Below are 26,540 nucleotides of genomic sequence, written 5' to 3'. Positions count from 1 at the left end.
GTCAGGCTGCTGATTCTATCAGGATTGCTAGATAAGAAACTTTGTAACAAATTTACAAAAAATTAAATTTTTTTTATAAATGCTGTATACAGCGAGGCATGATGCAACACATTCTAACTTTTAGATACTAAATTCCACTTTTGTCACACTTCTAACCTTAAACAGTATTGTTCTCTTCAAGAAAAGTTATTGGTAAGTCCATTGACTGCAAACCTTTTGAATGGGCAAACAATAAGCAATACTACATGGAGAGAAAAAAATCAGACCTTTTCAGTCTTTCTATCAGTCCGAATAAGATATCAATGTATGAGCTTCAAATCAGCCTAAATAATTATGAAGACAGGAACACCCAGTTATACTGTGAAAAAATATTTTCTTTGCGCAGCACCATTCATCAAATGAGAGATGTGCAATAATTTTTGAGAATTTATATAGCCTTTAAACACTCTTGAGAGAAAGCATTTGCTATGAGACAGAATGCCCAAGGGGACATAATTAAAGTGGAACTAAACTCTCAATAGTTATTGACTATTCTAATCCTTATGCTGCTAGTGTTGGTATATAGATAGGAATATATAATGTTTACTTGTTTTAACCTTTTTTTTTAATTATATATATTTAATATTTTGGTTGCTTCCTGGTTTCTGGCCTAGGCCAAAATGTTGTCATACATCCCAAGATTCGTTATGGGCATTTTTATCTTTAATCTGGAAGAAGGGAGGAGGGGCTTTCAAAGCTAAGCACACTCTCTTGCTTGCATTTCTGAGCTAAAAGCAGATGGAATAAATTAAATAAATGCTACATGAATCTTCTGCCTGTAGTTTGGGTGCAGTGCGGCGGCAACAACACACACAATCCAAGTGCGATGAAAGAACTTGTATTGAAGTAAGGCAAAGACACTTCACAATAAAAGCAGTGGAAAGGGAACATAACCGGAAACACTCCAACAGCATGTAGACAGCAGGTTTCAGCTGAAACTGATAGCTCCTGTTTGGAGGGGAAAAGTGCAGCATGGCCATCTCATGATCAAATGGCAAGATGTCCACAGGAGTTGCAAACTTTACACTTTCCCTCCTCATCAGGAACCTTTGTCTGTAGCTAATTATGTCCCTGCCAGGTGGAGTACCCATCCCTACTCTACCCACTTTCAAAATGCGTGCCAAGCCTGGGTGCCAGGGCCTTAAAAAGGGTCTGCTTGACCCATGATGGTTGCTAGAGTCACATAGGGTGGCAGCATCCAATTGGATAGCTTCTCCAGTGACCCAGGGAACCATAGAGGAACAATGTTCCTCTTGACTTCCTCTACAACTACAGTAATGCTGCGGAAGAGTAGACTGCACCTGCCTACATGCCCTTACTCAAGATGGCTATAGCTAGAAATGTAAGGGGGAATGTTTTTTCAAAGCGATTTCTCAGCAAAAATAAAAGCATGGAGACATGGATGAATGGGTGAGACCGCAGTGCATTGACGGCTGCTGATTGGCCAAAGCATGCACCTGACCTGCATGCTTTGGCCAATCACAGCGTTCTCTGCTGTGAGAGCCATGATTGGTCAATGATTTGGCCAATCGTGGCTCAGGGGCTGAGCCCACGCCCCACACTGTTAGGCTGCTTACATGGCATCTGTACATAGTTTTATGAGTGAAAGCATCAAAATTAAATTTGTAAAGGAAAAATGTCATTCAAAACTGCTTGAGGCTGTAATGTATGGCCGGATCACGGCAATATAGATAAAAATCATTGAAAAAACAGAGTGAGCACCCCCCCCCCCCCCCCCCAGTCCATTACCAGGCCTTTTGGGTCGAGTATGAATATTAAGGGGGAAATTTGCGCCAAAATTTAAAAAATAATGGTGTGGTGCTCCCCCCAAATCCATACAAGGCCATTCAGGTCTGGTATGGATTTTAAGGGGCACCCCATGCCAAAATGTAAAAAAAAAGAAATAGCGTGGAGGTTCCCCCAAAATCCATACCAGACTCTTATCTGAGCATGCAACCTGGCAGGCTGCAGGTAAAGGGTGGGACAGGAGAGTGCCCCCTCACCTCCTGAACCGTACCAGGCCACATGTCCTTAACATGAGGAGGATGTATTGGGGCCCCTCCAAAACACCTTGTCCCCATATTGATGGGGACAAGGGCCTCTTCCCCACAACCTTTGCCTGGTGGTTGTAGGGGTCTGCAGGCAGAGGGCTCATCGGAATCTGGAAGCTCCTTTTAACAAGGGGGGGGGGGCCCAGATCCCTCCCCCCCATGTAAATGGGTATCAAGTACATTGTACCTCTACACATAAATAAAAGTCCTTTTTAAAAAAAAAACATGTCCCATGATATTCATCCATCTTCGATCACAGCGCCGATGGACTGAGAAAATTTTTTTTTGAAAAACTCTGCTTCATTGGGAGTCATCCCTGCGACTGCAGGCTTTTTGCATTGACAGCTGATATATAACTGAGATCAGGGCCACCCAGTGATTTTTCTTTCTCGGGTCACTGACGCTTTGATTAAAGATCAATGGACATCGCGGGACATTTTTATTATTTTTTTTAATAAAAGTCTTGTCCCAAACTGTCTACTGTGATTTTTACTATTTGGCATTTTTTTTTGGTGAATGGGTATGGGTACAATGTGCCCATACCCATTCACATAGGGGGCCGGAATCTGGGGGTCCCCTTGTTAAAGGGGGCTTCCAGATTCTGATAAGCTCCCGCCTCCATGGGAAAAACTCACCCTCCATGGGAGAATTCCCCGTGACAAGCTTTTTGCATTGACAGCTGTTATATAGCTGAGCGCGGGGCCACCCGGTGATGTAAACAGATGACCCCGCCCCCTCTGATGTTACATGATGTCACATTAAAAGGAGCTTCCAGATTCTGATAAGCCCCCCCTGCACCAGTTAAGGGATGTGGGGAAGTGTCCCTTGTCCCCATCAACATGGGGACATGGTGTTTTGGAGGGGACCCAAAAATACCCTCTCGTCCCCCCCCTTATCCTGTGGCCTGCCAGGTTGTATGTTCGGATAAGTTTCTGGTATGGATTTTGGGGGGACCCCCACATTTTTTTTATTTTGTCTTGGGGTTCCCCTTAAAATCCATATCAGACCTAAAGGGCCTGATATGGATTTTGGGGGGACACCCACAAATAAATTTTTTTTTAATTTTGGTGTGGAGTTACTCTTAATATTCATACCAGACCCAAAGGGCCTGTTAATTAACTGGGGGGGGGGGGGGGGAGCATGCCGTTTTTTTTTCAATGATTTTTATCTATATTGCCGGGATCTAACAATACATTACAGCTGCAAGCAGATTTTGAATGACTTTTTTCCTTTAGAAATGTAGTTTTGCTGTGGTACTGTTATTAAACACGGGAAAATGCGCTAAGGACAGACTAAGGACACCCCCCCAGGCACAATATTTAAAGGAAGATTTCATTTTTATTGTTTCACTTTGAGCATTATTAACCACTTTCAGACCGGACCATTTTGCTGGTCAATGACCAGAGGTCTTTTTACAATTTGGCACTGCGCTGCTTTAACTGGTAATTGCGCGGTCATGCAATGTTGTACCCAAACAAAATTTGCATCCTTTTTTTCCCACAAATAGAGCTTTCTTTTAAAGGTATTTGACTGACTCTGCGATTTTTATTTTTTGCGATATAAACGTAAAAAGACCGCAAATTTTGAAAAAAAATGATATTTTCTACTTTTTGTTATTAGAAAAATCCAATAAACTCAATTTTAGTCATACATTTAGGCCAAAATGTATTCAGCCACATGTCTTTGGTAAAAAAAAAGTCAATAACTGTATATTTATTGGTTTGCGCAAAAGTTGTCACATCTACAAACTAAGGTACGTTTTCTGGAATTTACGCAGCTTTTAGTTTATGGCTGCCTATCTCATTTCTTGAGGTGCTAAAATGGCAGAGCAGTACAAACCCCCCCCCCCAAATGACCCCATTTTGGAAAGTAGACACCCTAAGGAAATTGATAAGAGGCATGTTGAGCCCATTGAATATTAAATTTTTTTGCCTCAAGCGTTGAATAATGACAAAAAATTATTTTATTTTTTTTACACAAAGTTGTCACTAAATGATATATTGCTCACACATGCCATGGTTATATGTGGAATTGTACCCCAAAATACATTCTGCTGCTTCTCCTGAGTACGGGGATACCACATATGTGGGACTTTTTGGGAGCCTAGCCGCGTACGGGGCCCCGAAACCAAGCACCGCCTTCAGGCTTTCTAAGGGCGTAAATTTTTGACTTCACTCCTCACTACCTATTACAGTTTTGAAGGCCATAAAATGCCAAGATGGCACAAAACCCCCACAAATGACCCCATTTTAGAAAGTAGACACCCCAAGCTATTTGCTGAGAGGCATGTTGAGTCCATGGAATATTTTATATTTTGCCGCAAGTTGCGAGAAAATTACAAACTTTAATTTTTTTATTTTTTTTTTCACAAAGTTGTCACTAAATGATATATTGCTCACGCATGCCATGGGCATATGTGAAATTACACCCCAAAATAAATTCTGCTGCTTCTCCTGAGTACGGGGATACCACATATGTGGGACTTTTTGGGAGCCTAGCCGCGTATGGGGCCCCAAAACCAAGCACCGCCTTCAGGCTTTCTAAGGGCGTAAATTTTTGACTTCACTCCTCACTACCTATTACAGTTTTGAAGGCCATAAAATGCCAAGATGGCACAAACCCCCCCAAATGACCCCATTTTGGAAAGTAGACACCCCTAAATTTAGGGGTACACTAGTGAGACTCACAGGTAAAAAAGCACCTAGGCTGTCAGCGACTGTATCAAAACGCTACAAAAAAAACTGTTAGCGATCGCAGGGATCAGGCCTGACTCGAACGCTGCAGTTATGTGTGTTGTGTTTTGTAAGTGACAGTGATCGATCGATACTGCACTTGGGTGGGCTGGGCTGGGCTTGGCGGAGGGGCTAAACGCAGGTGCTAGCAGGTATCTGGGCTGATCCCGCTAACAATGCGTTTTGGGAAACCTAAACTGCTGGCGACGCTAATATAGATCTGATCAGATACTATATTACTAAGGGAGGTGTATGCTTTGCGCGTGGGTGTAGCGGTACTGGCACTAACCTGACGCTGCCTGGGGCGACGCAGACCCTATCTGACCCTCAAACTTATATCACCCGCCGGGTGATCAGGGGGTTAAACCTTTATTAGGTAATAATGGCGGGTGCCCTGAAACTATAAAAAAAATAACTAACCAACCAGCGTCACCTGTAACAGTTATATGGTGATCACTGGTGAAAGGGTTAACTAGGGGGCAATCAGGGGGCTTTATGCGGTAGTATATGGGGGTCCCTGGTGCTATAAAAAGCTGCGGCGAACCTAAATACCTACCTGCCTAACTAGCGTCACCTGTGACACTAATACAGCGATCAGAAAAACGATCGCTTATTAGGCTGGGTTCACACTGGAGCGATGCGGGAACGCCACAAATCCGCGGCGGGTTCCCGCATCACACTGCCCTATGCGAACTGCTGGGAGTGTCAGTGAAATTTTAATGACACCCCCAGATCAGTTCGCATATCGCAGTGCGATCTGCAAACTCGGACAGGAATCGGATCGCATGGTGTGAACACCCATGCGATCCGATTCTGCTGCGGACCAAAAACAGGGTCCCGTGCGAGTTTGCGGCGGGTGCGGCGGGTGCGACGCGAATTCAGCCATACTATCTGTATGGCTGAACTCGAATCGCACAGAGATCGGATGTGATTTGCACTGCAGTGCGGTGCGAATCACATCCGTTCTCATAAACCGCTGCAATGTGAACCCAGCCTTAGTGACACTGGCGATGGGGGGTGATCACGGGATTAAACCTTTATTGGGGGGGTTAGGGGGTACCTTAGAACTAAAGGGGGCTAACCCTAACTGCCCTAACAGTTATTACAGTCACAAATGACACCAATGCAAAAAAAAAAAAAACTCGGACAGGAATCGGATCGCATGGTGTGAACACCCATGCGATCCGATTCTGCTGCGGACCAAAAAAAGGGTCCCGTGCGAGTCTACGGCGGGTGCGGCGGGTGCGGCGGGTGCGGCGGGTGCGACGCGAATTCAGCCATACTATCTGTATGGCTGAACTCTAATCGCACAGAGATCGGATGTGATTTGCACTGCAGTGCGGTGCGAATCACATCCGTTCTCATAAACCGCTGCAATGTGAACCCAGCCTTAGTGACACTGGCGACGGGGGGTGATCACGGGGTTAAACCTTTATTGGGGGGGGTTAGGGGGATACCTTAGAACTAAAGGGGGCTAACCCTAACTGCCCTAACAGTTATTACAGTCACAAATGACACCAATGCAAAAAAAAAAATGCAATTGGTGTCACTGTGACTGGGGGTGCAGGGGTGATTGGGGAGGGTGATCGGGGGGGTGAAGGGGGGTGAGAGTGTGCCTGGCATGTTCTACTGTATTGTGTAGTGTTGGTGCAACTCACCGATCCTCTCTCCTCGGTGCCGGAACGAAAAATACCGACACGGAGGAGAGATTACATCACTTCCTCTGCCTGTGTTTACATTACAGGAGAGGAAGTGATGTCACGCTTCATTTCCATTCGTCAGGAGCGATCGCGAGGGGGTGGCCATGAACGAATGGCCGCCCCCTCATCCCGGATCGCTCCTGAATGGATACCGACCGCCGCTGGCACCGGGGGGGGCCCGATCGGGCCCCCCACCCGCGGGAAGGCAGGGACGTACAGGTACGCCCATATGCCTGCCCGTGCCATTCTGTCGACGTACATCGTCGTGCGGCGGTCGGCAAGTGGTTAAAATCCTTGCTCCTGAAAAAATGATTTTTTTTTTACCATTGACGCATGTCCCCTGCGGCAGGACCCAGGTCCCCAAACACTTTTTATGGCAATAACTTGCATATAAGCCTTTAAAATGAGCACTTTTGGTTTTTGATATTTGTGTCCCATAGACGCATTTTCGCGTGTTTGCACCAACCGTGTGTTCCCCCAATCCAAACCAGGCACTTGTGGTCTGCAATTGATTTTAAGGGAACCCCACACCAAAATGTATTTAAAAAATGGCATGGTGTCTCCCCCAATATCCATACCAGACCCTTACCCAAGAATTCAGCCTGGCAGGCCAGGAAAGGCAGGGGATGAGTGCACGAGGGAGTTGATGGGGACAAGGGCATGTTCCCCACAACCCTGACCGGCGGTTGTGGGGGTCTGCAGGCAGGGTGCTTATCTGAATCTGGAGGCCCCCAGATCCCAGGGGGATATAGACAGTTTAATAATAAAATAAATGGGTAGATCCATCATCAATTACAACATCCGCCACCACCACCCACCCCAAAAAAAGAGAAAAAAAGGTACCCTCGCACAGAGAGTTCCTGCTGTTTTACAGTTCTAACTAAGAGGCTTGGCCGCCTAACTACATCACTAACACATCATGCCCCTGGACAGTGATGTGACAAGGGGGCGGGGTCATCAAGTGATGTCTTTTGGTAGCCCCGTCCCTAAGTTATTTAAGAGCCGCCCGACGGGATCCTTCATCGTGACTGGAGTTTTTTTTCTTTTTCTTAGAAAGTATTATTTTACCGAAAGGGTAGTTGATTAAAGGAACAAACTACCAACAGAGGTAGTGAGACAGTCAACAGTAAATGGCTTCAAACATGCTTGGGATAAATATAGATCTATAGTCAGACAACAAGGTTAATGAAAAAACAAAAAGCAAACACAAATAAATAAATAAAATGGGCAGACTCGATGGACTGCTCAGTCTTTTTCTGCTGTCACTTTTCTATGTGATTGGTGATGGATCTACACTGGGGGATATTTTTTTTTATTTTGTACTTTTTTTAATAAATGTATTGTCAAAAACTTCCGTTGTGTTTTTATTTACTTTTTACACTCTTTTAATGAATGAGTAAAAGTACTATATACTCATTCAATAGCCCCGGGGGGGGGGGGGGGGTCGATAAGCCCCTGCCCACAGACACCCACAACCACCCGCCAGGGTTGTGGGGAGGAGGCCCCTGTCCCCATGTTGAGGGCATGTGGCGTGGTTTATTTCAGGGGGGGTGCTCACTTGTCCCCACCCCCTTTCCTGGTCTGACAGGCTACATTCTTGGATAAGGATTTTTTATTTTGGCATGGGGTCTCCCTTAAAATCCACACCAGAGCAGAAGTGGAGACCCCACGCTGAATTTTTAACTGTCAGCTTTTTTTTTTCACATTTGGCTGTCAGCAGGGAACCCACTGATGAGTCATCTGTTAAGGACAAGGTGGCCATCTTCCCGGTCCTCTCTGAAACAACCAGCTATTGGACCCCCATGCTGCATCTAAGCAATACCGCATGTGATACTGCCAGCAAAACCCTGGTGATAAATATTGCATCTATTTTTACTTTCTGTTCTGTTTAGGAGTTGGACTTAACAGGTTACTGCATGTTTTTTTGTTTTTTTTTGTTTTTTTATAATTTTGCAATAAATACTGCATAATGGTAATTTTTTTGTGAATTTGACTTTTTTTACTGCTTGTGATAATTTATGCAAATGAGTCACATGACTGTGTTATCACATGAGGTAATCATTAATGAATTGACCCCATGGTCCCAAAGTTTTATAAGTGCCTCCACTGTTGAGCTCATTAATGACCCATTTTGATAATAAATATAGACATGAAAATTCTTACAAAAATTCTAGCTAAAAAGCTCAACTCTTCTTACCTATCTCATTAAGAAGGATCAAGCAGGCTTTGTTCCAAAACACCAGTTTTCCCAACAATGCTTTTGTTGCTTGACATAACCAAAGCATTTGATTCCCTGTCATAACATCATTTTAATACAGGCCTCTGCCATCTGGGTTTTGTCCCACTTTTCATGCAGTGCACTTTCCCCATTCAGAGAGATACTAGGCAGGGTTGCCCTCTTTCCCCACTCCTGTTTATTTTGGCACTGGAACCTTTGGTGGAGAATTTAAGACTTCACAGACATCCAACGGAATAGCAGGATAATATAACTTACTCTCTCTTACCTCATCCCAACTTTCCCTCCCAAAACTTTTAAAAACTTCTACGTACTTTTGTCTTTCAAGAAGACATCGATGTCGAAGACCCTATCCGCTTGGACCTCTACAGGTCTAAAACACTCCTTTCCTTTTCAGTGCATGGGAAAAAATGTTTTCGATTGAAAAAGCCTATGGCGTGCAAAACACACCCAAAAAACTTCCACCCGGTGCCAAAAAAAAGTGCACACACATAAAGAGTGACACACTAAAAACGTGCAACAGGTGTCTAAAATCCTCCACTAGGAAGGACCTTACCCTGATCCCCCGGGGCGTTAGGCTGCAGACGGGGACTGAGGTACCAGATTCATGGCCATCCAGCCGAGGCCGGACGACCGCCTTTCTCCGCAAGGTCTGCCGAAACAGACCCACCCAGGTACTAGGGAATAGGGGCTCCCCCGAAGGGAGACCCCCCCAATGGAGGGCGAACCAAGCCAGAAGGCCTATGTCCACCCTCCCACAAGACTTTCAGGATAGGTCCGAGGACCGACACCCTACTCATCAAAATGTGAAGTGACAAACGTTACACACAACACAAATAAAATAAATAAAAAGTGAGGAAAGGGATAGTGAAGAGGAGAGTGAAAAGGTGACCATTGTGCAATACAATGACCAGGCCCCCCGGCCAGGAATCAAAAATTCCCCTGTTCCTAGCCAAAAGGCCGGGCCCTAGAGGCTGGTGTAAAAAAGCGTGTTATATAGTGACGGGACCAAGGTGCCGAATATCAAAGTGCAGAGCACAGTAAACATAAGGCACCCCTGAACTGCCACTTCAGGGGCACATTACCATAGGCTTTTCAACAGAAGCATCCCTGACCCCCCCCCCCCCCCCCCCCAGCAGCCCCCACCCCAGCCAGAAAGGCATGGAGATCCAGGAGCTTAGTGAGACCCTTTGCCATCAGGTCTCACCCTCACTCCCATCACTCCTACCTAATTACATTCGGGAAGTACAGGCCGTTCCCCCGGTGGGAGAAAGGGGAGCAAACGTTCCCTCCCGAAAAACTGACCGGAGCTAAAGCTGCCATAATCCAAGCCAGAAGGCCAGGGTCCCCTCCCCTGGCGCCGAGCAGTGGTTCTCCATCCCCATCAGAAGGCTTCCCTTTCAGCTACGAATTTCTCCAGGTCACCTTTACAGCAGCAGGTTTTGCATAGCAACCGCCACCCCTGCTCCACCTCGCCGTAGAACAGGGATGGAAGCAAGCGCCACCTCCTGGTAACTGATAAGAACAGATACTACACTTGATCTTAGCCAAAAGGCCGAGAAGCGATGGGAAGCCTAGTGCATGGGAACATTACCATACTTGGACATCCACCTCACCCCTACTTACCACATTTTATACCATGTAAATTTCCCACCTCTGTTTCGTAAATGATCTCTATTGGACTTCTGGAGACAGGTTCCCTTATCTTGGTTTGGTAGGATTAATGCTATTAAGATGACATACCTAATGCTATTAAGATGACATACCTAACTAAACCTCTATACTCCTTCAGGGTTTTACCAGTGCCAATCCCCTTGCACATATTAAGGATCCACAGTTAGGTCAGCTGGGGTCTGTGTTGTATCTGGAACACTAGGCTACAATGAAATGCTCAAAAATATTCTGATATTGGAGAATGCTTATAAGAATCTATACAGGTAGTAATACACTCCAGCTCGGCTAGCCCCCTTTCTCCCAAACTATCCTCCTACATGCTTCTGTGGATGTCCCCAAGAAGTGACACTGACTATAGTAAACCTTTCCGAAGGTGAGCAAATTATGGCTCCTGGTCTACAATGGTCTACAATTTGCTTTGCACACTCCTCTACTCTAATATCCATAAACTGTTTTTAAAGCACTACTTCACAAACCCATTAGCATCCATTAGAAATCACTATTGAAAAGGCCTGGAAATCACCTGTCCTCAGTTTGAGGCGATAAATAACTAAGTGAATGATTCACTGGTTAACAAAAAAACGCTGACATACTCTCATGACAAATTCCTTTGAGTCTGGCAACCTTGAAGTGAGTACATCAATCCATTTAGATTTGACTGTCTCTTAACTTTCTAGAGCTACCAGCACAGCAACCCCCTGGGACCCCCTCTCTACTCCCATTCTCTCACTCTTACCTCTTTCCCATCTTTCCTTTATACCCTTCTAACCCTTTTTTAACCCCTTCTCCTTCTACCCCAACTGCCCTACATCTAGACATTCCCCTCTGCTTTTAAAGTTTTAAGTCTGTTCCTTTACCACCGTTCTGGCACTTTTGGTTTACAGAATACTTTATTAATCCCAAAGGGAAATTGGGACATGGTTATTTAATTATCGATCATTCTGAAAATCGCCTTATGCAATTCTTTACTTTGTATATTTTGTACTCGTTTCAATTGCTTATTATCTCTGTATACTGTGAAAACTGTCAATACATTTTTTTTGTAAAAGAAAAATGTAATCAGATGATGTAGATTGGGTTGCTATACGTAACCCAAAATAAACACATCCAACCTATGAGATGCCAAGTGTTGAAGCTATCTATTAAAATTATTCTGTTTCGTAATGCCACACCACATTAAAGGCATCTCAAATTAATGCAATTTAACCTCCCTAGCGGTAATCTCGAGTCTGGCTCGGGCTGGGATTTTTGTACCATAAGCAGTAACCCCGAGCCAGACTCGAGATCGCATCACTGGATACAGGGAGGACACAGGGAGAAGTTACTTACCTTGTCCCCTGGATCCAGTGATGTCCTCCGCGCTGTGTGATCGAGCTGTCCTCCGCTCGATTCACACAGTGCCTGAATGCCGCCGAGCTCCGTTCCCTGTATGGATTTTGAGGGGGACCCCACGCCATTTATTTTTTTTGGCACGGGGTTCTCCTTAATATCCATACCAGACCCGAAGGGCCTGGTATGGAATTTCGGGGGGACCCCCACGCATTTTTTTTTTTCTTATTTTTTTTTCTTAATGCTAATGCTAACATGACCTGTGTGCAATGCAAATAGCCTTTAAAAAAAAAACATTGCAGACATACAACATTAGAATCCTACTATAGCTTGTAGTTGAAATATTCGACCAGGAATGTATGATTGCAGCATCATAAGTGAGTTTCGCTGCTCCGTCGAATCTTCTTTAAACAGTCCGACAGACACCATAAGCCTTCAATGACAGATTCGACCGTAATTCATTTGGATTTTTCGGACGAATTTCATTTTTTTACGAAAAACAAAATAAATAAAAACTAATTTCGGGAGTAACTAAATACATTTATTTTTCGGACGAAAACAAAATTCCAAAACGAAATGTTTCAGTCTGCACATGTCTAATGATGACTCCTCTAGTAATAACTTAAGATGTATACAGAGGAATTAGGACCTTCTTCCTCCTGCTGGTGGTACCTATAGTCATAACTAAAGATCTATATAAAGGATTGAGGACCTTCTTCCTCCTACTGGTGACCCCTCTAGTGATAGCATAAGACCTATATAAAGGAATTAGGACCTTCTTCCTCCTGCTGGTGGTACACCTAATGATAACTAGAGATCTATATATAGAAAATAGGACTTTATTCCTCCTGTTGGTGATCCATCTAGTGATAACTAAAGATTTCTATAGGGAAATTAGGAAATCCTTCCTCCTGCTTTAAATCCTTCTAGTGAAAACCAAAGATATGTATTGGGAAATTATACATAGTTACATAGTTAATCAGGTTGAAAAAAGACACAAGTCCATCCAGTTCAACTACAAAAATAATAATAATAATAATATCATACAATCCCATATACCCAAATCTATACCCACAGTTGATCCAGAGGAAGGAGAAAAACCCCAGCAGAGCACGATCCAATTTGCTAAAGCAGGGGAAAAAAATCCTTCCTAATCCCCTGAGAGGCAATCAGATTTTCCCCGGATCAACTTTACCTATAATTATTAGTACCCAGTTATATTACGTACACTTATAAAATAATCCAGGCCTTTCTTAAAGCAATCTACTGAGCTGGCCAGAACGACCTCTGCAGGGAGTCTATTCCACATTTTCACAGCTCTTACTGTGAAGAAACCTTTCCGTATTTGGAGATGAAATCTCTTTTCCTCCAGACATAAAGCGTGCCCCCTTGTCCTCTTTGTTGACTGTAAAGTGAATAACTCAACACCAAGTTCACTATATGGACCCCTTATATATTTGTACATGTTGATCATATCCCCCCTTAACCACTTCAGCCCCGGACCAATTTTCAGCCTAAGGACCAGAGGTCTTTTTACAATTTCGCACTGCACTGCTTTAACTGGTAATTGCGCGGTCATGCAATGTTGTACCCAAACAAAATTTGCGTCCTTTTCTTCCCACAAATAGAGCTTTCTTTTGATGGTATTTTATTGTCTCTGCGATTCTTATTTTTTGCGATATAAATGGAAAAAGACCGAAAATTTTGAGAAAAAAATATATTTTCTACTTTTTTGTTATAAGAAAAATCGAATAAACTCAATTTTAGTCATACATTTAGGGCAAAATTTATTCAGCCACATGTCTTTAGTAAAAAAAATGTCAATAAGCGTATATTTATTGGTTTGCGCAAAAGTTATAGCGTCTACAAACTAGAGTACATTTTCTGGAATTTACACAGCTTTTAATTTACGACTGCCTATCTCATTTCTTGAGGTGCTAAAATGGCAAGGCAGTACAAACCCCCCCAAATGACCCCATGTTGGAAAGTAGGCACCCCAAGGAAATTGCTGAGGGGCATGTTGAGCCCATTGAATATTTTTTTTTTGTTCCAAGTGATTGAATAATGACACAAAAAAAAAAGTTTACAAAAAGTTGTCACTAAATGATATATTGCTCACACATGCTATGGGCATAAGTCAAATTACACCCCAAAATATATTCTGCTGCTTCTCCTGAGTACAGGGATACCACATATGTGGGACTTTTTGGGAGTCTAGCCGCGTACTGCACCCCGAAATCCAATCACTGCCTTCAGGATTTCTAAGGGTGCAAATTTTTGATTTCACTCCTCACTACCTATCACAGTTTTGAAGGCCATAAAATGCCAAAATAACACAACCCCCCCCCCCCCCCCCAAATGACCCAATTTTGGAAAGTAGACACCCCAAGGAAATTGCTGAAGGGCATGTTGAGCCCATTGAATATTTTTTTTTTTGTCCCAAGTGATTGAATAATGACACAAAAAAAAAAAAGTTTACAAAAAGTTGTCACTAAATGATATATTGCTCACACATGCCATAGTTATATGTGGAATTGCACCCCAAAATATATTCTGCTACTTCTTCTGAGTACGGGGATACCACATATGTGGGACTTTTTGGGAGTCTAGCCGCGTACGGCACCCCGAAAACCAATCACTGCCTTCAGGGTTTCTAAGGGTGCCAATTTTTGATTTCACTCCTCACTACCTATCACAGTTTCGAGGCCATAAAATGCCAAAATAGCATGAAACCCCCCCACCCCAAATTACCCCATTTTGGAAAGTAGACACCCAAAGCTATTTACTGAGAGGCATGTTGAGTCCATGAAATATTTTATATTTTGCCACAAGTTGCAGGAATATAAAAAAAATTTTTTTTTTTTGCACAAAGTTGTCACTAAATGATATATTGCTCACACATGCTATGGGCATTAGTCAAATTACACCCCAAAATAAATTCTGCTGCTTCTCCCGAGTACGGGGATACCACATGTGGGGGACTTTTTGGAGCCTAGTCATGTACGGGACCCCGAAAACCAAGCACTGCCTTCCGGATTTAAATATAAAACGCTACCAAAAAAAACTGTTAGCAATCGCAGGGATCAGGCCTGACTCTGCGATCGCTGCAGTTATGTGTTTAGTGTTTTGTAAGTGACAGTGATCGATCGATACTGCACTTGGGTGGGCTGGGCGGAGGGGCAAAACGCAGGTGCTAGCAGGTATCTGGGCTGATCCTGCTACCAATGCGTTTTTTTGGAACCCTAAACTGTTGGGGACGCTAGTATAGATCTGATCAGATCAGATATTGATCTGTTCAGATTCTATACCACTACGGGAGGTGTATGCTTTGCGCATGGGTGTTAGCGGTACTGGCACTAACCTAGCGCTGCCTGGGGCGACGCAGATCCTGACCCTAAAACCTAATTGATATCACCTGCTGGGTGATCAGGGGGTTAAACCTTTATTGGGTAATAAATGGTGGGTGCCCTGATGCTATAAAAAGCAAACTAACCAGAGTCACCCGTAACACTTACACGGTGATCACTGGTGAAAGGGTTAACTAGGGGCAATCAGGGGGTTCAAATTTTTATTAAGTAGTATATGGGGGTCCCTGGCGCTATATAAAAACCTGACGGGGAACCTAAATAACTAACTGGCTAACCAGCGTCACCAGTGACACTTATACGGTGATCGCTGGTGAAAGGGTTAACTAGGGGCAATCAGGGGGTTAAAACCATTATTGGGTAGTATATGGGGGTACCTAGCGCTATAAAAACCTGGCGGTGAACCTAAAAAAATAACTAGCTACCTAGCGACACTAGTGACACTAATGCAGCGATCAGAAAAATGATTGCTTAGTGACACTGGCAAAAGGGGGTGAAAGGGTTAACTAGGGGCAATCAGGGGGTTAAAACCATTATTGGGTAGTATATCGGGGTACCTAGCGCTATAAAAACCTGGCGGTGAACCTAAAAAAATAACTAGCTAACTAGCGGCATCAGTGACACAAATGCAGCGATCAGAAAAACGATTGCTTAGTGATACTGGCAAAAGGGGGTGAAAGGCTTAACTAGGGGCAATCAGGGGGTTAAAACTGTTATTGGGTAGTATATGGGGGTACCTAGCGCTATAAAAACCTGGCGGTGAACCTAAAAAAATAACTAGCTACTTAGCGGCACCAGTGACACTAATGCAGCGATCAGAAAAATGATCGCTTAGTGACACTGGCAAAAGGGGGTGAAAGGGTTAACTAGGGGCAATCAGGGGGTTAAAACCATTATTGGGTAGTATATCGGGTTACCTAGCGCTATAAAAACCTGGCGGTGTACCTAAAAAAAATAACTAGCTACCTAGCGACACTAGCGACACTAATGCAGCGATCAGAAAAATGATTGCTTAGTGACACTGGCAAAAGGGGGTGAAAGAGTTTACTCTAGGGGCAATCAGGGGGGTTAAACCTTTATTGGGGGGTGGTAGGGGGCTACCCTGGACCTAACACTTACTGCCCTGACAGTTTTTACTGTCACAACTGACACTGAATGCAGTGATCAGTAAATAAATGATCACTGCAATCAGTGACACTGTGACTGGGGGGGGAGAGGGGGGCGGGGGGATCGGGGGGTGATGGGGGGTAATCGGGGGGGGGGTTGTGTGCCTGTGTGTGCCTATGTGTTAGTGTAGTGTTTGGTGCAGACTTAGGCCGCGTACACACGCGGGGACTGTTCGCCCAACTTTGTCCGCTGAACAGTGTTTCGGCGGACAGTCCGCTCGTGTGTGGGCTTTCAGCGGACAGTTTCAGCGAACAGTCCGCTGAACAAGGTTTTTCGGAAATTCCGAAAAACTGTCCGCTGAAACTTTGTTTCAGCGAACAGTCCCCTCGTGTGTAGGCTTGTTCGGCAAACTAAGTTCCGCGCATGCTCAGAAAGGATTTACACGCCGAAAGTTATAATGCAGTGTATAGGACGTCGTATTTTTCGTCCCGTCGTACGTGCCGTTCACGTCATCGCGCACGGTTTCAGCAAACTGTTCGTCCGTCGTGTGTGGCCATGTCCGTCCATGCTAATTTTGAGCGGACTGTTTGCCGAAACTGTTTGACGGACAAAGTTGGGCGAACAGTCCCCGCGTGTGTACGCGGCCTTACTGTGTCCTCTCCTCGTAGTCCGGTCAATAAGACCGCCCGAGGAGAATGACATCTCTTCCTCCCTGCCTGTGTTTACTATACACAGTGGGAGGAAGCTTCTCATTCGCCAGGAGTGATCGAGAGGGGATGGCCAGAAACCAACAGCCATCCCCTCATCCCGGATCGCTCCTGCAGCAAAACGGACCGCCGCATCCAGCGGGAGGGGGTCCGATCGGACCCCCCACCCGCTGGAAGGCGAGCACGTACATGTACGTGCTTGTGCCTGTCGGTGCCATTGCACCGACGTACATTGCCATGCGGCGGTCCTTAGCTGGTTAATCTTCTCTTATCAAGAGTGAATAAATTCAGTTCCTCTAATCTTTCCTCATAGCTGAGCTCATCCATGCCTCTTATCAGTATGGTTGCCCTTCTCTGCACTTTCTCCAGTTCCCCAATATCCTTTTTGAGAACTGGTGCCCAAAACTGAACTGCATATTCCAGATGAGGTCTTACTAATGATTTGAACTGGGGCAAAATGATATCTCTCTCTCTGGAGTCCATACCTCTCTTAATACAGGAAAGGATTTTGCTCGCTTTGGAAACCGCAACTTGGCATTGCATGCTATTATTGAGCTTATGATCTACCAAAACCCCCAGATCCTTCTCCACTATGGATCCCCCCAGTTGTACTACCCCTAGAATGTATGATGCAAGCATAGTCTTAGCCCCCAAGTGCATAACTTTACATTTATCAACATTAAACCTCATCTGCCACATAGTCGCCAAATTAGACAGAGCATTGAGGTCATCTTGTAAATTGAAGACATCCTGTAAGGACATTATTCCACTGCATAGCTTGGTGTCATCTGCAAAGTCAGAAATGTTACTTTTGATCCCAGACCCAATATCATTTATAAAGGTATTAAAAAGTAAGGGTTCCAGCACTGAACCTTGGGGTACACCACTGATAACCTTAGACCATGACCTCCTTCCTTCTGCTGGTGACACCTCTAGTGATAACTAAAGATCTATATAGAGGAATCAGGACCTTCTTCCTTCTGCTTTTGAACCCTCTAATGAAAACTAAAGATTTATACAGGGGAATCAGGACCTCCTTCTATCTATTCCTAGAGTGATACCGCTTACAATTATGCTTGTTATTCCCATTGCCTGGCCACGCTGTTTGCTTATTTTGCTACTATTCAAAATATGTACCCCCAAATATTTTAATTTGTAATTTTGACCTTCACTGTACCCCCAATATTTTCCTATATTATGCTCTATTAATATAGTGTTATTTTATATTTAGAAACGTAGAACTTCGGTTTCCACTGCTTTAACCAATTTTCCAGCAATGCCAAATCATGATTCATGTTGCCGACACTTCCGGAAATATGAACCCTATTGCACACCTTTGTGTCATCAGCAAAAAAGACATGCCTTACTCAACAAACCTTCAGTTATATCACTTACAAACAGATAAAAACAACAGGACCCAGTACAGAGTCTTTTCTCTCTTAGTAGAGATGGGCCAGCTAGATTAGTTATTTATACACAGGTTACTCACAAGCATGCATAATCATGGGCTTTTTTTGTGAGAAAACCAGCATGATTTGAAGTTTTATGAAAATAATTTGTGTTCAATTTTTACATATAAAATAATGAGTTTACACAAATAGTAATAAAAATACTTTAACTTCAGTCTATAAACTTTGAAAAAATGACCTAAACTATTATAGCCTTACTTTGTGTGAATTAGATGTTGGTTTACTATATGCTGTAGAGGGAACTGAGGCCTTTGTGTACCTTGGGAGATATATTTAAGCTCTTAAGCCCTGAACTGTTACAGATATTTTAATTTTAATTTACAAGCCAATTTGGAAAGTGGCATGCACAAGGTAATCATTTGCTTGTGCTACATACCAAGAGGATTCCAACCAAACAACCTGTACGTCTTATTTATATTCCCAGGAAATGTATATTCCTTAGGTAAAAAATGATTTCTATTTTCAAATACAAAGCTATGGAACCAAACCATGGTCTGTATGAGAAAACTGATTGTTAATCCCTTATTGCACTGTTGAAGAAAAGACTCAAGCAACTAGGTAAAAACTCCTGTACTGTATAATGTTTAAAGGGTAACTCCATTTTCGTGGGAAAAACAATAGCAAATTCAAAAAAATACAGCACATACAATTGTGACTCAAGTTATGTTTTAATTGGATGTTATTAAAAATGACCTTTCCTTTTCAATCTGCAGCTCTGTGCAGTTCTGTAAAATGCAATATGACTAACTGGAGGTGTTCTGTACAGAACGCCCCCCAGAAACATAATTTCCTGCTTGTGCGATTGGCTCCCTTATTTTCCCTGAAGTCTGCCTGAGATACAAGACAGATTTCAATCATCAAAAGTACAAACAATTGGCCACTGCCCTCAGCTATAACTAGCCTTTGCAGCAAGGACCACATGGAAGGGGCAATGTATGCAAAACAAAACCCAAGAAACTCACGGCTTAACTTGCCGACCAGCCTGCTAAACAACCAAATTATCCTGTCTTATGCCCTGTACAGACGACCGGTTTTCCCATCGGAATAAACTCTGAAGGTCTTTCCAACGGAGTTCCGACGGAATTCCACTGAAACTGTCTTGCGTGCACATGATCACACCAAAGTCCAATGGGATTTGTTTGTACACATTTGCAAATACATGCATAAGCTACAGATCAGCATCAAGGCTAAGGCAATAGCCAGTTATAGGTGAGGGCAGTGGCTATTTGTTTGTACTATTGATATATTAGTGAGGGGATGCACTGGACACCTTTGCTGCCATGATGCTATATGCTGGGTGTCCAGTGCACCCCTGTGCCTTTAAGGAGGGGTGGGCTCCCTCCGGCTCACCTGCCCTCTGCCTATCCATTATAATGCATGTGCTTCCACTGTGGAGGCTCTCAAAGATTAGAGTTAGGATTGCAGATACAAGGGTGCCTTGACGGGGCTCTGGAGCTTACGCATGTATTTACAAATGTGTGCACACTAAACCCCTGTTCTTAACGCATACTGTAGACAGGATAATTTAGTTGGTTAGCAGGCTGGTTGGTAGGGATGAGTTTCGAGTTCGAGTCGAACTCATGTTCGACTCGAACATTGCCTGTTCGCCTGTTCAGCGAACAGTGAACAATTTGGGCTGTTCGCAGCAAATTCGAAAAGCCGGAACACCCTATACAAGTCTATGGGAGAAATCAAAATTATATTTTTGTTGCAGGGGATGCCTGAAATCTGACAAAACCAAATAAATTCCCGGCTCAACTTACCAACCAGTAGGGATGAGCTGAACACACCCCTGTTCGGTTCGCACCAGAACCTGCGAACAGACCTAAACTTCGTGTGAACTTTAGTGCTCATTTTAAAGGGTAATATGCAGGTTACTGTCCTAAAAAGTGTTTGGGGACCCGGGTCCTGCCCCAGGGGACATGGATCAATGCAAAAAAAAGTTTTAAAAACTGACGTTTTTTCAGGAGCAGTGATTTTAATAATGATTAAAGTGAAACAATAAAAGTGTAATATTCCTTTAAATTTCGTAGCTGGGGGGTATCTATAGTATGCCTGTGAAGGGGCGCATGTTTCCCGTGCTTAGAACTGTCCCTGCACAAAGTGTCATTTGTGCAGGAAAAAAAGTCTTTTAAAATCACTTGCGGCTAAATTGTCGGCTCCCCGTAATACAGAGAACACTCAAGAGTGTTCTCTGTATTAGCCGACAATTCATTCATTCATTGATTAAAAAAAAAAAAAAAAAAAGCGTGGGGGTTCCCCTAAATTCAATTACCAGGCCCTTCAGGTCTGACATGGATATTAAGGGGAACCCCGTGTCAATTTTTTAAAAAAAATTGACGTGGGGGTCCCCCTAAATATCCATACCAGACCCTTCAGGTCTGATATGGATATTAAGGGGAACCCCGCATCAAATTTTTAAAAAAATTGACGTGGGGGTCCCCCTAAAAATCCATACCAGACCCTTTATCCGAGCACGCAACCTGGCAGGCCGCAGGAAAAGAGGGGGGACGAGAGAGCGCCCCCCCTCCCTCCTTAACCGTACCAGGCCACATACCCTCAACATTGGGAGGATGCTTTGGGGGTCTGTGACCCCTCAAAGCACCTTGTCCCCATGTTGATGAGGACAAGGGCCTCATTCTCACAACCCTGGCCGGTGGTTGTGAGGGTCTGCGGGCGGGGGGCTTATCAGAATCTGGAGGCCCCCTTTAACAAGGGGACCCCCAGATCCCGCCCCCCCCCTGTTTGAAATGGTAAGGGGGTACAAAAGTACCCCTACCATTTCACAAAGAAAGTGTCAAAATGATTAAATAAGACAAACACACTTTTGAAAAATTCCTTTATTAAAAATAAAAAAAATAAAAAAAAGATTCCAGCGGTGCTAATCCACTCTTGCTATCCAGCGACGAATCTCCGGGGTCCAGCGATGGATGATCATATCCAGCGACGGGGGATCTCTCAGTCCAACGCTGTCCATACATCCTTCTTCTGTCTCCACTGCGGAGACTGCGTAGATCCCAGCGCTGACGTTTCTTATATTAGGAGGGTGGGGCCACCCGTCACCTGACCCCGCCCCTCTGACACTGGAGGGAAGCCAGGGGTTCCCCAGTGACGTGTGGGTGACCCCGCCCCCTCTGATGTAACGCAGGTTTCGTTACATCAGAGGGGGCGGGGTCACCCACACGTCACTGGGGAACCCCTGGCTCCCTTCACCAGCGTCAGAGGGGGCGGGGTCAGGTGACGAGTGGCCCCGCCCTCCTAATTTAAGAAACGTCAGCGCTGGGATCTCCGCAGTGTCTCCGCAATGGAGACAGAAGAAGGATGTATGGACAGCGTTGGACTGAGAGATCCCCCGTCGCTGGATATGATCATCCATTGCTGGACCCCGGAGATTCGTCGCTGGATAGCAAGAGTGGATTAGCACCGCTGGAATCTTTTTTTTATTTTTTTTATTTTTAATAAAGGAATTTTTCAAAAGTGTGTTTGTCTTATTTAACCATTTTGACACTTTCTTTATGAAATGGTAGGGGTACTTTTGTACCCCCTTACCATTTCAAAGAGGGGGGGCCGGGATCTGGTGGTCCCCTTGTTAAAGGGGGCTTCCAGATTCTGATAAGCCCCCCGCCCGCAGACCCTCACAACCACCGGCCAGGGTTGTGAGGATGAGGCCCTTGTCCTCATCAACATGGGGACAAGGTGCTTTGAGGGGTCACAGACCCCCAAAGCATCCTCCCAATGTTGAGGGTATGTAGCCTGGTACGGTTCAGGAGGGAGGGGGGCCGCTCTCTCGCCCCCCCTCTTTTCCTGCGGCCTGCCAGGTTGCGTGCTCGGATAAAGGGTCTGGTATGGATTTTTAGGGGGACCCCCACATCAATTTTTTTTTAATTTGACACGTGGTTCCCCTTAATATCCATGTCAGACCTGAAGGGCCTGGTAATTGAATTTAGGGGAACCCCCACGCTTTTTTTTTTTTTATCAATGAATGAATGAGTTGTCGGCTAATACAGAGAACACTCATTGAGTGTTCTCTGTCTTACGGGAGCTGACAATTTAGCCGCAAGTGATTTTAAAAGACTTTTTTTCCTGCACAAATGACACTTTGTGCAGGGACAGTTCTAAGCACCAGAAACATGCACCCCTTCACAGGCATACTATAGATACCCCCTAGCTACGAAATTTAAAGAAATATTACACTTTTATTGTTTCACTTTAATCATTATTAAAATCACTGCTCCTGAAAAAACGGCCGTTTTTAAAACTTTTTTTTGCATTGATCCATGTCCCCTGGGGCAGGACCCAGGTCCCCAAACACTTTTTAGGACAGTAACTTGCATATTACCCTTTAAAATTAGCACTAAAGTTCACACGAAGTTTAGGTCTGTTCGCAGGTTCTGGTGCGAACCGAACAGGGGTGTGTTCAGCTCATCCCTACTGGTTGGTAAGTTGAGCCGGGAATTTATTTGGTTTTGTCAGATTTCAGGCATCCCCTGCAACAAAAATATAATTTTTGGTGAGATACTCCCAATACGAAATCACATCAAAAGGGATGCAGATTCTGCAACTTTCCTCATTAGAACCATGCAGGTGCAGCAGCTTATTGATAATTATGAAACCACTCCCATTAGATTCACTTTCCACATGGGCACAGACAAACACACACAGATTTCTTCAGCATACCAAAAGGTAGGAATCTGGAATAAAATCCTTGTAATGTACATAGATGGGAATGTTTTTTTTCTCAACAAAAGTGAAGTTACTCTTTAAGAGTACCTGCTCTGTGGGCTTGTTAAGTTTTATAAGGCATTCTGTAGACAGTGCTTGATTGCAAGAAGGCTACAGTAGAGTTGATTTACCAGGTATTTTCTCTGCATGGGAACATGTTTTTTGTATTTTCCTCAAAGCTCAGTGAATGTGGTGAAGTTTCATCTGGCAAAGAATACCTAATCACATGCAGGAAAAATTAAAATGAAAAAAAAAAACTGCATTTTTGCTTGCTCATAACAGGATGGTGGAAGTCAGCAGAGCTTCATCTCATTCAATAAGCTCTTGGGAAAATTCTCTTGCAATGTGAAACTTCCCTTTTTTCTTCAGTAAATAAACCTGGTGTATCTGCAAAGGTGTTGAGGTGTATGATATGGTCTATGTATGGTGAAGAGCTAGATGAGTTTCGGGATTGGTGAGAGCAAAATTTGTAAAACATTTAATAAGGATGTCTGTCCACTCGAAATCATATAGGACGAGCATCTGTCTGCCATCTCTCCATACATCTAAGTTTCAGGGCTTGATTTGTATGAAGAAGTAATGCATTATAAACTGAGGATATAAGGCCATGTTTACTTGTACTTTATATGTTGACACTTACATAAACAAAGGCATATCAGTTTATTGCCATTTGCCATTTGCTTAAATTAGTTTGTGGCTGCAGTGCATGTCCCACCTGTAAGCACTAAAAAAAACATTGCTTAGGCAAATCAAACTCAACTTGTAAATGTTTATAGGATTTGAGACTTTGAGCACTATAGAATTGTGAGGCATATAGTATACCTGCACTAAAAAGCCTTTTAATATTTGTAGTTTCGTAGTGTAATTACAATTTTTCAGAAACATGATATAGTTTGTAGTTTTGTAGTGTAATTAAAAACGTTCAGAAACATGATAGAGGATGTGTGGACCGTATATTTCAGGATAGCTACAAGCTACACAGGAATATTGATCTTCAATCTGAAATTTCACCAAGTGAATCCCACCAAGTGAACCCCAAGGTAAAGTTTGCATTGTCTGCCAGATTGATCAAGCTCTTCAATGGAAAATGCCAACACAGAGGGTGTGGAGAATGGACAAGTGGCACCAATGTGCTTTATTCTTTCCCCTTCTCACTGCCAACAGTGTGATTTCTTCTCACCCGTTCCCCGCTAACACCCATGTGCTTTTTTTCTGTCTACTTCATCACTGCTCCACACACTCAGACTCATGGCAAATTGTTAATATCATCAGCTCAACCACCTGTCTTCCACACATTGTTAATTGTGCTAATTAACGCACCTATTGTCTGCTAGCAAACTACTGTGGGGATGTGTTTATACTTGTAATAATGTGTATTGTAGTTTGTGAGCTCAATCACTAATCACAGCATTGTCCAGGTGACTAGTTATTTAGCTTATGTTAGTTATATTCCTGTGTACAGTTTGTATTGTTAGGTTAATATGATTATGAGGGGGGTGTCCTCCTGTGGGGTATATGGGGTATATATTCTGTGTGAGTTTGTTCAATAAAGAGTTTCCTGTTTTGCAGCCAAATGAGTCCTGTCTAGTTCTTGGTTGCAATATGTGGCTATAATATCTGATATCTATGTTCAGACTAGAGGAAGCAGTATACTGGTGGAAGCACTCAAGCGGAGTGTGGGACGGATTCCGTCACATTCTTTACTGACACCGGTGTGCTTTATTATTTCCCCTTCCCACTGACATCATTGTGCTTTATTCTCTCCCCCTTTCTAACTGACGCCAATCTGCATTTTTCTCTCCCATTCCTCACTAACACCAATGTGCTTTATTCTCTAGGACAGAAGAAAGAATTGGCACAAAGATAACACCAAAGACACCAAACTGTGGTCACGTAGACACGTTTGACAATTACATTTTGTGCTTAATCATTAATTGGTAATGATATGTGTGAAACGTGTCTACGTGACCACAGTTTGGTGTCTTTGGTGTTATCTTTGTGGAACAATATAAAAGGCAATCGGAAGTTCTGGATGTGCAGATAATTCTTTCTTCTTTCCAAGTGTCCCACAGAGGCAGGCCGGGGCTAGCACGGTTCTTTTTCTTGTATACCTGCTTTATTCTCTATCCCTCCCCACTGACAAAAATGTGCTTTATTCTCCCACCCCCTCTCCCCACTGATACTAACATACTTTATTCTTTCCCCTTCATCACTGACACCAAGGTTCTTTATTCTCTAGTTCTCAGAACTGATAACAATGTGTTTTTTACCTTTCCCCAGTAACACCAATGTGCTTTATTTTCTTCTCTTTCCCACTGACACTAATTAGCTTTATTATCTTCCCTTCCCCATTAACACCAATGTGCTTTATTCTGCTTCCCGTCCTCATTTACCCCATTTACACAAATGTGCTCTAATTCTCTCCCCTTCCTCACTGACACCAATCTGATTTATTTTCTCCCCTTCTCCATTTACAATGTACACTAATGTGCTTTTATCTCTCCCATCCCTCACTGACACCAATGTGCTTTATTCTATCCCCTTTCTCGCTGATTCCAATGTACTTTATTTTCTCCTCTTCCTCTCTGGATCACATCACATGGATCTGCTTTATTCTCTCCCCTTCTCTGTTTACACTAATGTTCTTTAACCACTTTCAGACCGGACCATTTTGCTGGTAAATGACCAGAGGTCTTTTTACACTTTGGCACTGCGCTGCTTTAACTGGTAATTGCGCGGTCATGCAATGTTGTACCCAAACAAAATTTGCGTCCTTTTCTTCCCACAAATAGAGCTTTCTTTTGATGGTATTTGATTGCCTCTGCGATTTTTATTTTTTGCGATATAAACGTAAAAAGACCGCAAATTTTGAAAAAAAATGATATTTTCTACTTTTTGTTATTAGAAAAATCCAATAAACTCAATTTTAGTCATACATTTAGGACAAAATGTATTCAGCCACATGTCTTTGGTAAAAAAAAAGTCAATAATTGTATATTTATTGGTTTGCGCAAAAGTTGTCACATCTACAAACTAAGGTACGTTTTCTGGAATTTACGCAGCTTTTAGTTTACGACTGCCTATCTCATTTCTTGAGGTGCTAAAATGACAGGGCAGTACAAAACCCCCCCAAATGACCCCATTTTGGAAAGTAGACCCCCTAAGGAAATTGATAAGAGGCATGTTGAGCCCATTGAATATTTTATTTTTTTGCCTCAAGCGATTGAATAATGACAAAAAAAAAATTTTTTTTTTTTTTTTACACAAAGTTGTCACTAAATGATATATTGCTCACACATGCTATGGGCGTATGTGAAATGACACCCCAAAATAAATTCTGCTGCTTCTCCTGAGTACGGGGATACCACATATGTGGGACTTTTTGGGAGCCTAGCCGCGTACAGGGCCC

General features: G+C 43.5%; 1 pseudogene; it reads right to left on the bottom strand.

Annotated features, from left to right (window-relative positions):
• Positions 1-10,192: 10,192 nt before the first annotated feature.
• LOC143990603 (U2 spliceosomal RNA) lies at positions 10,193-10,325 on the bottom strand (annotated as a pseudogene).
• Positions 10,326-26,540: the final 16,215 nt, after the last annotated feature.

This window comes from Lithobates pipiens, unplaced genomic scaffold (assembly GCF_037356315.1).
Source record: "Lithobates pipiens isolate NorthernLeopardFrog02 unplaced genomic scaffold, aLitPip1_a1.2 Scaffold_18, whole genome shotgun sequence".
Taxonomy (NCBI): Eukaryota; Metazoa; Chordata; class Amphibia; order Anura; family Ranidae; genus Lithobates; species Lithobates pipiens.
The sequence above is the reverse complement of the archived record's forward strand: the minus strand, read 5'-3'. Positions and strand labels throughout refer to the sequence as shown.